The following is a 12,503-nucleotide window of genomic DNA, read 5'->3' as shown; positions in this document are numbered from 1 at the left end:
AATCAGTTTCTTTAGCGAATCCATGCATCAGAAAAGATGTTAAGACACAATATTCAATGAAAGTGTCGCTTCATCTTTGATGGACACACATTACACAGAGGAAATGATCAGTTTTAATCTCAAGCACTTTTCAACAAAACAAGGCGATTTTCCAGGTATTTCAGTACTTAAATTTCTCAAATCTAAATTCAAGCACTTTAAGCACTTCAAGGACCTTGTGTGAACCCTGTAAACAGTGTAGAAAAAGCACAGTGGTGGTAAAATCAAGTGATTGAGAGATTATGATGTTTGAAGAGTCATTTCATTTTTAATCACCTGGACAGAAAACAATGTTGCAAATTTCGAAATATCGAGTTATGCCACGATATGGTTCATACGTTTTTTGGTTCACGATATATCGAAATTCGATGTATTGTCCCATCCCTACTTATAATTTTATAAAAGCACATATTTATTCTGTTAAAACTTGTTTATTAGGCCTATTTGAGCTGTAAATTGACGTTTTTACGGTCGGTTTAGGGTTTAAGGTGTTACTTCGTTATGTCAACGAATATGTAAAATTGGATATAACTTTATACAGAAAAGTAACTATTTTATCACACTAAAATCATGTTAACAAGCATATTGTTTATTGCGTTTTTATTGTATTTTTTTTTAAAGATAAGGAGCGACGAGTCAAAATACATTTTTGTTGTAATCAACATGATGCCACAAATGCTGTCAGTTGAGCTAAACTCGTATTAAACCTGGAATATTCCTTTAATCACAATAGCCAACAAACATAAAATTCAAAACACCCTCCTTCCATGCGTTGTTTTGTACTGTTACATAACGTCTCTAAAGCAAAGGAAACCAAACTAAAGGAAACTTATGGCGCTGTGGTGTGCTCGCCGATGTTACTCTAAAAATCATGCTTCGTTTCATCGTAGTAAGTTACTCTGCGTAGTTGGAACACTTGTGTGTCGTGGGCAGCACTGGTCATGTACGATCAATGCAGGGTCCTGGGTCTGTTTTATGTTGGCTGTTTAAAGATGCCAGAGAACTTATATTCAATTTACCAAATTGCCATTACTAGATGGGTCTGTTAAAAAAAAAAAAAAACTGTTGATGGCAATCAGGTCAGCTAGAAGGATGTAAAATGTCAGACATACCCAAAGTCCCCAAAATACTTCCTGTTTTTGTGTATCACATAGTGTGATACGCATGACACATCTACTCTTGCCATACAGGACTGCTGAAGAAGGTTGTGCATGAGATCGGATGGACTAGAACAGGGGTGAGCAACTATTTTGGTAAAAGGGCCACATCGGGTTTTAAGTAGTGCATAGGGGGCCACATTGTATTCCTTTTGAGATACAGTGTTCTGCATTGATTTGGTTTTTGTATCTTTTAAACCCAGAAATAGTTGCGCACTCAAGTGTGTATGTGACTAATGGGTCTATTCTGCAATTGCCTAAAGTATTGTATTGCTCTATAAAGGCAGATACTTTTCTATCAGGCATTAAACAACTGAATAAAGACTGAGCTTATTATAAATGATTTATTTTACCTTCTCTACTTCCCTGTTAATTTATTATTCAATTTAACACTCTTTACATCAGGGGTGTGTTTTAATAAGAAAAAAAGCGGGCAATTTTACTTATTTTATTCTCAAAACATTACCCGTTTACACGCTAAAAGGGTCATGATGCAGGTCTTTTCAATGGTTTGACTTTCCATTCAGCACACAACTGATTAAAACAGGCTGCATGACTATGATAAATGATTACTGCAAGAGTTAGATTAACATACAGGTGTGAGGGGACTCCAACATTTCTAAATTGCACAAATAAAAAATACATATTCGTCTCTCGCTTGCTTTTGCTCGCGTGACATTGATTACCTTTCCACATGTCAATGATGCCGAGATCTACTTTTATATTTAATTTCATCACTGAGAAGGTTTACCTGCAAACTTAGTAGCACCAAACATCACAAGCAGCCTCAAGAATGAACACAGAGTGGCCTTATAACACTTTTCCTTGAGCAGAATATTGCACTAGAGATCACTAAGTTTGTTCAAAGGGGAAAGCCAGAGCTAGAAATAGCACGCGTGCATGGTTGCCAGATTGCACAAAATAAGTATAACATTAGGTGGAATATTTCCAATTTGCGCAAGTATAAATTTCAAATTGGGGGTGTTGCGTCTCTTATCTAGCAACCCTGAGCATGTTAAACGTTTGTGGAGGCGCTTTAGGTCCCAATGCATGATAACCGAAATATCCAATGAAAAAAAAAACGCTTTTAGGATAAATGAGCACGGGCCATGTTAAACCATGTGGATGGCCGGATCCGGCCCGTGGGCCATAAGTTGTCCAAGTCTGGACTAGAAGATGACTGTTTTGTTGCATTTGAGATGTTTCTTTGCAAAACTATGCAAGGAGTTGATATGCATGCTAATACATTTTATTGTTTGATTTTTAAGGACATATTTACAAGCTATTGTGGTTCTGTGTTGAGTTGCCACTTGATGTCCAATGTTAAATCTTGGTCCTGAAGCAAAACGTATTGAAAGCCACTAGGCTGGTGTCATCAAAGTTCTCCTTTTCCCTCATGTGTGCGTTCTGAATGGAATTGGATGTTTGGAACTGCTGTGCTGACTAACTAACCTGATGAGCTGTTGTAATTGTACACCCCCTTATAAGTGTCCGATCTGGAGGACGCCAACCCCAAAGAAATCAATAAAGGGCTCTTAGCATCCCCTCAGAGTTTAAGATTGTACCATATGAAATGTCACATGTATCTAATCTATGGGCCGACCTCACATTTTCACTGTTTAAGTGAATTAATCTCAGAGGCCAATGTGATTCTCTGCTTTGGTGAGCTAATATTCATCACTGATAGTTTTGATAGAAGTGAAATGTGTTATTTATTCTTATTATATTCTTTTAATGCAAAACATTGTTTTGCACAAAGTAGGCCCTCTCAAATGTCTGAGGTCAATTCTGGTACATACTAATGCAAATAAACTCATAATGGAACGAGATGTGAGATCAAGCTGAGAGATTGCCTATTTGCAAGTTGCAATTTACGCCGTATCATTTTTAAAGAAAAGTAAAGTGATGGTTTTCTTCTGGTTGATTGCAATATGGGAACATGGTGTTCTTGAAAGGAAACCAGACACATTGCTATGTGGTAAAATATGAAAGAATTAATTAAGTTTGCATTTTTGTCTTAGGCTTCTTCCTAATTTGCACACATTGCAACCACTAAAAATGTGTGATGTGAAAGAACATACTTAAAAGTATAGCAAGTATGCCAGTATTCGGGACATAAACTTGTGCCTTGATAACTTTTGTCACATCATTTTTGTTTCCATGTTTGCTTAAAGGGATAGTTCACCCCAAAATTTAAATTCTGTAATCATTTTCTCACCCTCATGTTGTTTTTAGAACCTAAACTATATGACACAAGAAGGGATGTCACTATTCACTTTCATTGCATCTGTTGTCCAGTTTATTATTTCTTACTGTTTAGGTTCATATTTAAAAATATTTGGCATCTTTGGCCTCACTGGAAATACTACCAAATGTAATATGCCATCCGTGCACCTTTTACGTATTTAGGATGCACTAGTCCAAATCTAGCGTACTGTTTAGGGTGGATAGTATGCATATTTCAGCCTGGTCTCATGAACATTACGTGATCCTGGCAACATTTTTGCAAAATTAAATGACGTGCCTTATTACCTACATGTTTAGCTGCAGTTTCCCTGTGAAATGTCCAGCGGGGGCATCCTAATCCTAACCATAACCATTTATTAAGCATATAAAACACATAACAGGCAGATCAATTTAATCACAATAATTTATTCAGAAAAATGACAAAATTCAATACTTCCTGTGCTTCCTGACGGTATACAATAGCACTGTGTAAGGTGGAGAGTGGAATTTAAATAATGAATCGCTGTCATTTCTCATTCAAGCATATACATCGCAGAATACGGCAGACGTAAACAGTCACGAGACACTTGAGAGCCAATGAGCATTCGACATCACTGCTGTAAAACCGCTGGTCGTAATGCTCGAGGCGGCAATTTCTGCATTTTTAAAACGAAACCAACGTATTTTGACAGATACAGCGGGTGCAACGGTGGATGGAGACGAAGATCGTTGAATAAAAGGCTTGAATTTGGTTCAGTTCTTTTCTTCACATAAAGCAGTTTGAAGATTTGGATTATAGCTAACAAATGTATGGATTCATTTTATTATTGTTTTATGGTGCTTTTTGTGGTTTTTGGCATATTCTGAAAAATCATTTTGTGTCCCATGGCAAACAGAAATACAATTAAATGTTTAATAAATGATTAAACGATTACAGAGTTTTCATTTATTTAACATTTTAAAGTGTAGTCTTGGTTAAAGTGATATAATCCTTTAAAACGTTGTATAGGGCTGCAGAACTGAATGAAGCCGTTATTCAGCTGCATTAGTTAAAAGCAATCACATTTATTTAATCTCATTGATTATAAATTCAGTGTATTTAACTGTTTAATTCTATGAATTATTCAATACTAATCATTTCAAACAGTTCATGTAAACATTTGTACGTTTCTATAGGTGTTTATACAGAAAATGTTGACGTTTACATGCTGTCAATATTGTACGTTTCGGTGTCTGTGCAAACGTAAGAGAATGTATGTTTGCTAGAACCAAACTTTAAGAGTACATACGAGTTCTCATGAGATCACACTGGAGTATTGTACACTCAGCTTTAAACACATATAGCTATTGCCTAGTTAAGGGGTTGATGCCATTCTGTAATGCTTCGTGAGAGACCTGTGTTCATATTAAGCTGCAGATGTTGCTCTGTGCTCCCCTTAGACTCAATCTAATAGCTATCAGTCAGTCTGCAAGAGCAAATGCAAACAGGAGGGGGTGGGGCCGTTCACCAGCGCAGCAGTTAGTGGGCTGTCCTTGTGCCACTTTCATCACACCCACCCCAGCCAATCCCATGACAGCCTTTTAGGTTTCTATGGCAACAGAGCTTTATAGCCCCACAAGAGGAGGATACAGAAGAAACGACAAGAGGAAAAGGTTGCAACTAAGGAGATAAAAAAGACGTTTTTCCCCCCTTGTTTCCTCTATGATTTAACAAGCAGCATTTTGTTGTTGTTGTATTTTTCAGTGCCATTTTACACGCGAGGATAAAGTAGCATTATAATGGTGCCTGATGCTAGAATGCTTCTGTTTGGGAATAGGATATGCACAGACTGGTTTCTGTTGATTGATCGTATCACTTGGATAGACAGCATGATATGCGCCATCTAACAGGTAAATTGTTTAGGTTTGAGTCCCAGTGCTTGGTTTGCGATGCAACTGGTGTTTTTGGGAGGTTGGAATTGTGCTGAGAATGCAATTCAACATTTGCCTGTTTTTCGGTTTTGTTTCAAGTGTCTAATGGAATGCTCTTGAATTCCACTGTATTTTCAAATGCAAATGAATCGGTGATGTGTCGATTGTGATGTCACAATGGAAATATTCATCATTCATTTTTAAGACCCGAACAACACCGTCTTGCAATGACTGATACACGCCTTGGTGCATTAAAATGGTGGTCGGGGTGGGAAAAAATATTTTTTTAATTTTAAGAAGGAAACGGTTAATAGTGATGTCAACATTTGGTCATCTTTGGTCACTCTATAGGGTGTACATTACATAAATACTGTTGTAAGCATGTCTAAAAATCTTAGATAAAAGCAAATTTTGCAGCTCTAATGTAATCTACATGACGAGCGAACATATTCCGGCATGGACACTTGACACAAACAAGCAATTACCATTTGCATTGCTCATTTAATGCTGTAAGTGAATTAATATGCCATTAACCGTTATTGCCCCTCGTCTGTTTTGACACTGAGATGTGCTTTAAAAAGATATTGGATCATGGTACAAGCTCGATGTGTCTATATGTGTTTGGACAGACTGATAGTTTAGGATCCTCGGAGTGCTGTCTCAACTGGAAATATCCTCTCATAAGAACTGGAGGTACTTGCCAATGAGATGAATTTTTAGAAACCTTCAGAAACTAATTATGGAAAATAGCTTGTTCCATTGCATCTGATCTGCATCTTTAGTTTGCCAGAAGTGTGTTTACAATATCTTACTTGTACATTTATGTCATTATAGAGCACACGCTGGGTGGTTTTACCAACTGGTAAAAAATGGGAAGATATCTCTCTAAAAAATTCTTGTCCATGGTGGTCGAATTTGTCCATGTTTTACGATGTACACCGTCAAACAGCACAAATGCCACAGTGATTGCGGTGAAACATTTTCAAACGTTTTCATGTTGTGTTCTAAAATGCCCAACTGCTGACATGACAGGCAATCCATGTGATTTCAAGTGACTGCAATGTTGTGGCATCCAGATAAACTGGTTTCAGCGGAAGCAAAGATTTCACTTTTCTCGTTGGTTATGAAATGGTTTTGCTTCAGCACCCAGATTTTACATTGGACATTAAGTGGTGAACCAACACAGAGCCAGAATTGTACAAATGTAAACAAAAATGTCCTTAAAATAACTTTAAATGTTAAAATTAAACTATTAAAATTGTTTTATACTTCAGAGTATAAATCTCTGAAGCCAAGAATTTGCCGCACAATAGGACTAGACGATATGTAAAAATAATTTTTTTAGCGATTATCGCCTTAAAAAAATCGTGATATCCAATTACATCGTCAATCAACCCCCTTGCTGAGTGTTGGTGAATATTTTAGTTTTATTGGTTTTGCTTTAAAAATGTAATTAATTTATTGAAACACGGAAAACTTAAGACATTTCTAAATTCAAAATGCACTTTTAAACGAAACTTTTACTGTCTCCAATGGACCCATTTGCCATGACACAAGTATCCGTCAACATCAACAGGTGGAAAATTATTAATAGCCTACAAATTTTGAACTAAAAACAACTGAGCCTGGGTAGCTCAGCAAGTATTGACACTGACGTTGCAGCGGTATACCGGTTTCACGGTATGCCACGGTATGAAAATTGACAGTTTTCATACCATGTACATTTGCTTATCTACGGTATTGAGAAAAGAAATGCAACCGGACAGAGAATCTCACCAGCGCGTGCTCATCTCCTTTCCTCCTCGACTGCCTGTCAGACTCGTCAACTTGCGCCACACACACACCCATGCAGTGGAGAAAATGTCAGAGAGAAGCGAGGCGAGGGGGTCTGACATAAGTGAGTGAGTGTGTGTGTGTGTGTGTGTGTGTGTGTGAGTTAGAGCAGTGTTTCTCAACTGGTGGGTCGCAGGTCTATTCGGACTGTGTCGCGGACAGCAGGGAAAGAACAATGCCATGGTTCTCCCATTGAAGATATTTCGGCGGCCGCCCAAGTGATAGCCTATTTAGGACTGCCGAGGCAGATTTAATGATAATCTCGCAATCAGCTAAAGGCTTCTCATCTGCACTTTCGCACAAGTGTAACGGAACCAGCTCACGATCATGATCTGCTCTTCTCTCCGGCGCGCGCGTGCAACAACCGGGCATCCCTCGATATTATGCAGCGCAAACCTCAAAACTGATGCGACCAATTTCAATTCTAGTGAGACTTTTCTAGTTTAAAGCGTTACGGAGGAAGTCAAGTTAAACCTCTCAAACAGTAAGCAGCCCGGACATGCCAAACAGCACTGAGGAGGAAAAGAGCAACTGTGCTATGTGATAATTTTTTTTTCATTATACATCATCACCTTTACAAAATTGTTTCATGATTTTACATGATTAAAAGTAACTGTTATATTTTGACAAAATGTCATAGTTTCATATTTTTTCATAAATACTTTAATTTGTTATTATCACTATTATTTAAGACTAGCTACACTGACCTAACCATGGTAATGAGGAGCCTTTCCTCCTGTGTAATATGTATGTTCTGTTTGAATTATGTTTGAAATTAGGAAACAAACAGGATACTAATGGGCTCATTTAAGTAAATATGCTCTTCAGTTTTTTAAAAGGGGGGAGAGAAAACGTCCTGTCGCTTGATGCATGTCCTTGTACTTGAAAACCATGAACAAAACTATGCAACATAAAACGAAATGCGACCCAGGATACATCAAATACAGGTTACGTTTTTACTATGGTGTGTCGCCACTTGATTTCCAATGTAAAATCTGGGTCCTGAAGCAAAACCAGCTGAGCAGTCTGGCTGTGCTGTGGCGCACCTATTGTATATGTTTTATTATTTTTTTATTTTGTGGATTTTTCCTCTTTTTCTCCCAATTTGGAATGCCCAATTCCCAGTGTGCTTTTAAGTCCTCATGGTCGCGTAGTGATTTGCCTCAGTCTGGGTGGCGGAGGATGAATCCCAGTTGCCTCCATGTCTGAGATTGTCAACCCGTCACTCAGCACTCCCTGGGATTCAAACTAGCGAACTCCAGGGGTGGTAGCCAGCTTCTTTACCACTGAGCTACCCAACACATACTTCCATAAAAAAAAAAAAAAGAAAAAAAAAAGGTTAATTGTAACTGATAATGATAATTGTGTAATACCGTATACCGTGATATTTTCTGAGACTGTTATCGTACCGTGAAAACCTCATACCGTTGCTGACTACCACCCGTGGAGTCACGAGTTCGAATCCAGGGTGTGCTGAGTGACTCCAGCCAGGTCTCCTAAGCAACCAAATTGGCCTGGTTGCTAGGGTGGGTAGAGTCACATGGGGTAACCTCCTTGTGGTCGCGATTAGGGGTTCTCGCTCTCAGTGGGGAACATGGTAAAGTGGACACTGACTGAGCAGGGTGGAGAATTTAGAGTAAAAATGTACTTAAATATTGATCTGTTTCTCAACCACATCTATTATATAGCTTCTGAAGACATTGATTTAACCACTGGAGTCATATGGATTACTTTTATGCAGACTTATGTGATTTTTAGAGCTTCAAAATTTTGGCACCCATTCACTTGAATTATATGGACCAAAAGACCTGAGAAATTCTTCTAAAAATCTTCATTTGTGTTCTGCTGAAGAAAGAAAGTCATACACATCCGGGATGAGGGTGAGTAAATGAGAGAATTTACAGTTTTGGGTGAACTATTCCTTTAATGTAGTCTGGGTCAAATTTTCATTTACCTCGCATATTTTTGTTTGTTGTTGTTAGTGAAGCCATATTCAGTGTAGTCTGGGTCATGTTTCCTTTTACCTTGTGTTATTTTGTTAGTTTTTTGCAAGTTAACCCATTGTCTGGGAATTAGTATATAATACTAGTGCATAGTTTTGTTCATGGTTTTAAGGATCAGGGCATGCCAACTAGGTATGTGAATCGTAAACTAAATGAGTTTTGTTCGATTTTTGTTCAAGGAAGCAAGATCAGGGTTCTTCCTCCATTGATATTTTTTTTCGGTGGCCGCTCAATCGAAATTTCAGATCACTGAGGCAGATTTTATGTTCTGCTCTGCTCTAACCTACTGTATCTGTGAAGCTTGGGCACGTCAACTGGGCTTCCCTCAATTTGTGGTCCATAACGCAGACCACGAAACTGATGTGACCCATTTGAAGTGCTATGGAGGAAGTCAAATCTCTCAAACAGTAGACAGCCTAGACATGCCAAACAGCACTAAGGAGGAAAAGAGACAACTCTCAGCCATGCACCACAATAAAGTTTTTTTAAAATGAAACATCTTCACACTTACTTAAACTGATCTTGATTTTACAGTATTAAAAGTAGACCTTTATTACAGCTGTGGCAGTTTTAGTTAAAGTTTCTAAATGTATTTAGTCTACTGTGTTTTTATAACAAAAATAATTTGAGTATATACTGTATGTATGTAATTTTATAATATATAATTTTTTTTCCTATTATTTATTTATTTATTTTGGACCAAACAACAGTAATAAGGATCCATCCAAAGTCTTTCATGCATTGCACTGTAAATATAAGGGCAAGTACATAAAGAGCTTCATACTCTGGATCACCAAGACAAGGCTAAATTATGGACAATGTTTTCCTCCTGTGTAACATATGTTCTGTTTGAATGGTGTTTCATAATAGGAAATAAACTGGCCTTGTTAAACTTCAGATATTCCTAAAGATTGCTTAAAATATTAAGAGCTTGAAGAAAGGAAAACATTTTTCACAAACAACAACAATTTTCAGAAGCACAGTCCCAAATCACTCGGTATAACTAGCCCTACTAAATTAAGTTTAGTTTGATTTCACATAGCACCTTTAAGTAGAAAATCTTGTGTCAAATTCAGAAGGTTCTAATTGTTTAGATGATAAAAAATAACTCATATCCAATGAATAGAATTTAGTAGGTAATAATTGAAATTAATAAACCAACTTTTTAAAATAGTATTTGGATGGCTGTATACGTTAGTCACCACCGAAGACCATTTTTGACCCAGAAAAACCCCTCCTGAAGATGTATTTGTATTTCATTGTAGTGTTGGTTTGCTCTACACAAAATCAGTCTATGGCATACAGCTGAAGTTTATATGAAGGTCTCCGGCTTTCTTGATGGGTTCTCAACGCATTTGGTTTATGTTTGTGGTCTAGCCAGGTCAAGTGATGCTACCAGGTCCCTGACCTAGTTTAAGACCAGAATGCACCAGTGCTGGCAGCAGTGACTCACCAGCAGTGACCATCAGAGGCATGTTTCCACTGGTGGATATTCCATTCCAGCTGTGACCTTCTATTGATTTTATAGTGGAAGAATGATAAAACCATCTTGGATTTAAAGTGACACCATCTCTGAATTACGCAGATCAATTGAGTATTATAGTTTAAAGCATTAGTTCTCCCAAAATTAAAATTCTGTCATCTTTACTCACCGTCATGCCTTTCCAAACCAGTATTGACTCTTGAAGGAGATGTCTGAAATGTCTAAATTTCTGTCTGTTCTTATCACAAAGCTATCGTATGGCTTCAAAGGACTTGGAATATAGTGTGCAGGTCACACAGACTATACTTTTATGGTACGTTTTTGACATTTTTGGAACTTGACAACCTGTGGTCATTGTATGGCAAAAAGCAGCATGAACAGTAGGCTAAATTTGTCATTTTTTGCTCTACAGAGGAAAGTCATAACAGGTTTGGAACTACATGTGATGACCGAATTTTCATTTTTGTGTGAACTATTCCTTCAATGCCTCAGCTTTTGGAATCCTAGAATCAAGCACCGGAAATGAACAGTAGTTCCTCACCTTCCCTTTTTGACCCTTTGATTGTTGCTTCTATTTATAGCATCTTGTCTAATCCCTGTAAAGGGCCCAGCCAATCTTTCATAATTGCATTGAATACTTCCTTTTAACCAGGGGTGTCGCAATCACAGAGCAAACCTTTTCACTGCACAAATGTTCTGCATGGCGTAACCCAGACATACATGCTTTTTATAGCCTAAATAATAGCAAGATTTTTTCAAATCGTGGTCACCATTTTTAGCTGACAGCTGTTGCACCAAGCTTGGCCTCTCTGGGGAACTCCAAGGTGGTTGTTTAGTTCATGGTCACTGACTTATGTTAACACCAGCACAAACTCCCAAGAAAGAGTTGTGTGCATTGTCCGTGGATAATCCGTCTTACGCAAAGCACCCTGGGTCATGTGACTCCCCCTGTTGAACTGCAGAAGAGTTACTGTGTCTGCCAGACCTCAGTGTCATCACCAGGTGGATTTACACTTCTTATGCCGGGCAAGTGCTCAGGATGAGACTCATCGTGTTTTTCTGTCTTGCAGCCGTTGGCATAGATGCCATTCGTGGATATTTGGATTGCATTACTCCACTGCTGGCTTACAGTAACACTGTATTTATTAAATGCGAGCTGATTGCACTGCATGAATTTGTAAACATTATGACAGAATGCGTAATGCATGCATGAATTTGCAGAATATCTCTTGGTTTTTGGGTTTACGAGTCGTTCTAAATTAAAGGTCTTGAAGTGTATTGATATTTCTCAAGCATTCTAGTTGGAGTTTGTTCTAAACTGATAACTGCTAAGTAACTTCTGTAATTAATTCGACCCAAACCGCTTAGCGTACAAAACTTTGGTTGTGCTTTTTCTTTGTAAACTTTATGCTTAAAAAAAAAAAAGATTAAAGTTTGAAAATCTCAGTGTATCATTTCAAACTGGCTGGTTTTAATGAATCTGTTCAAAACCTGAATTCAAAGATTTGTTTGCGCCACAACTCAAAAATGTTCTTGAAGTCTTTATGAGCCGTCTTTCTTATAATAAATGAATGTTCCAGGTTCAGTACAATTTCGACTCATCCCTCAGTTAATAAGAAAAAGCAAAAATACACTAACAATTGAAGTGAATGCATCCAGTACATAAACATAAATGTGCACATAAATGTGTATATAGTAAGATATTTGCTATTTCTTGTCTATTCTAGTACTTCAGTTTGAACTAAACGGTACAAAATACACACCTTTTCAAAAGTATAGCCACAAGACATAAACATTATACATGTTGACATGATTATAGTGTGATTTACCAGCATAACAATGTTAAGCAGA

At 37.6% G+C, this 12,503-nt stretch overlaps 1 protein-coding gene across 6 annotated transcripts in view; it reads left to right on the top strand.

The window, feature by feature from the left end:
- Positions 1-12,503, top strand: part of LOC127432558 (membrane-associated phosphatidylinositol transfer protein 2-like) — a 72,098-nt gene that overhangs the window by 14,335 nt on the left and 45,260 nt on the right. Inside the window, exon 1 of one of the 6 annotated variants that reach the window (XM_051683788.1) lies at positions 1,247-1,276. The exons of 4 other annotated variants lie outside the window; for them this stretch is intronic. The gene's annotated coding sequence lies outside the window, so the exon portion shown is untranslated. Of the gene's footprint in view, positions 1-1,246; positions 1,277-5,144; positions 5,313-12,503 lie in introns of those variants that run through there. One more of the 6 variants, XM_051683787.1, reaches the window with a different exon arrangement.

Source organism: Myxocyprinus asiaticus, chromosome 42, assembly GCF_019703515.2.
Source record: "Myxocyprinus asiaticus isolate MX2 ecotype Aquarium Trade chromosome 42, UBuf_Myxa_2, whole genome shotgun sequence".
Classification (NCBI taxonomy): domain Eukaryota; kingdom Metazoa; phylum Chordata; class Actinopteri; order Cypriniformes; family Catostomidae; genus Myxocyprinus; species Myxocyprinus asiaticus.
The sequence above is the reverse complement of the archived record's forward strand: the minus strand, read 5'-3'. Positions and strand labels throughout refer to the sequence as shown.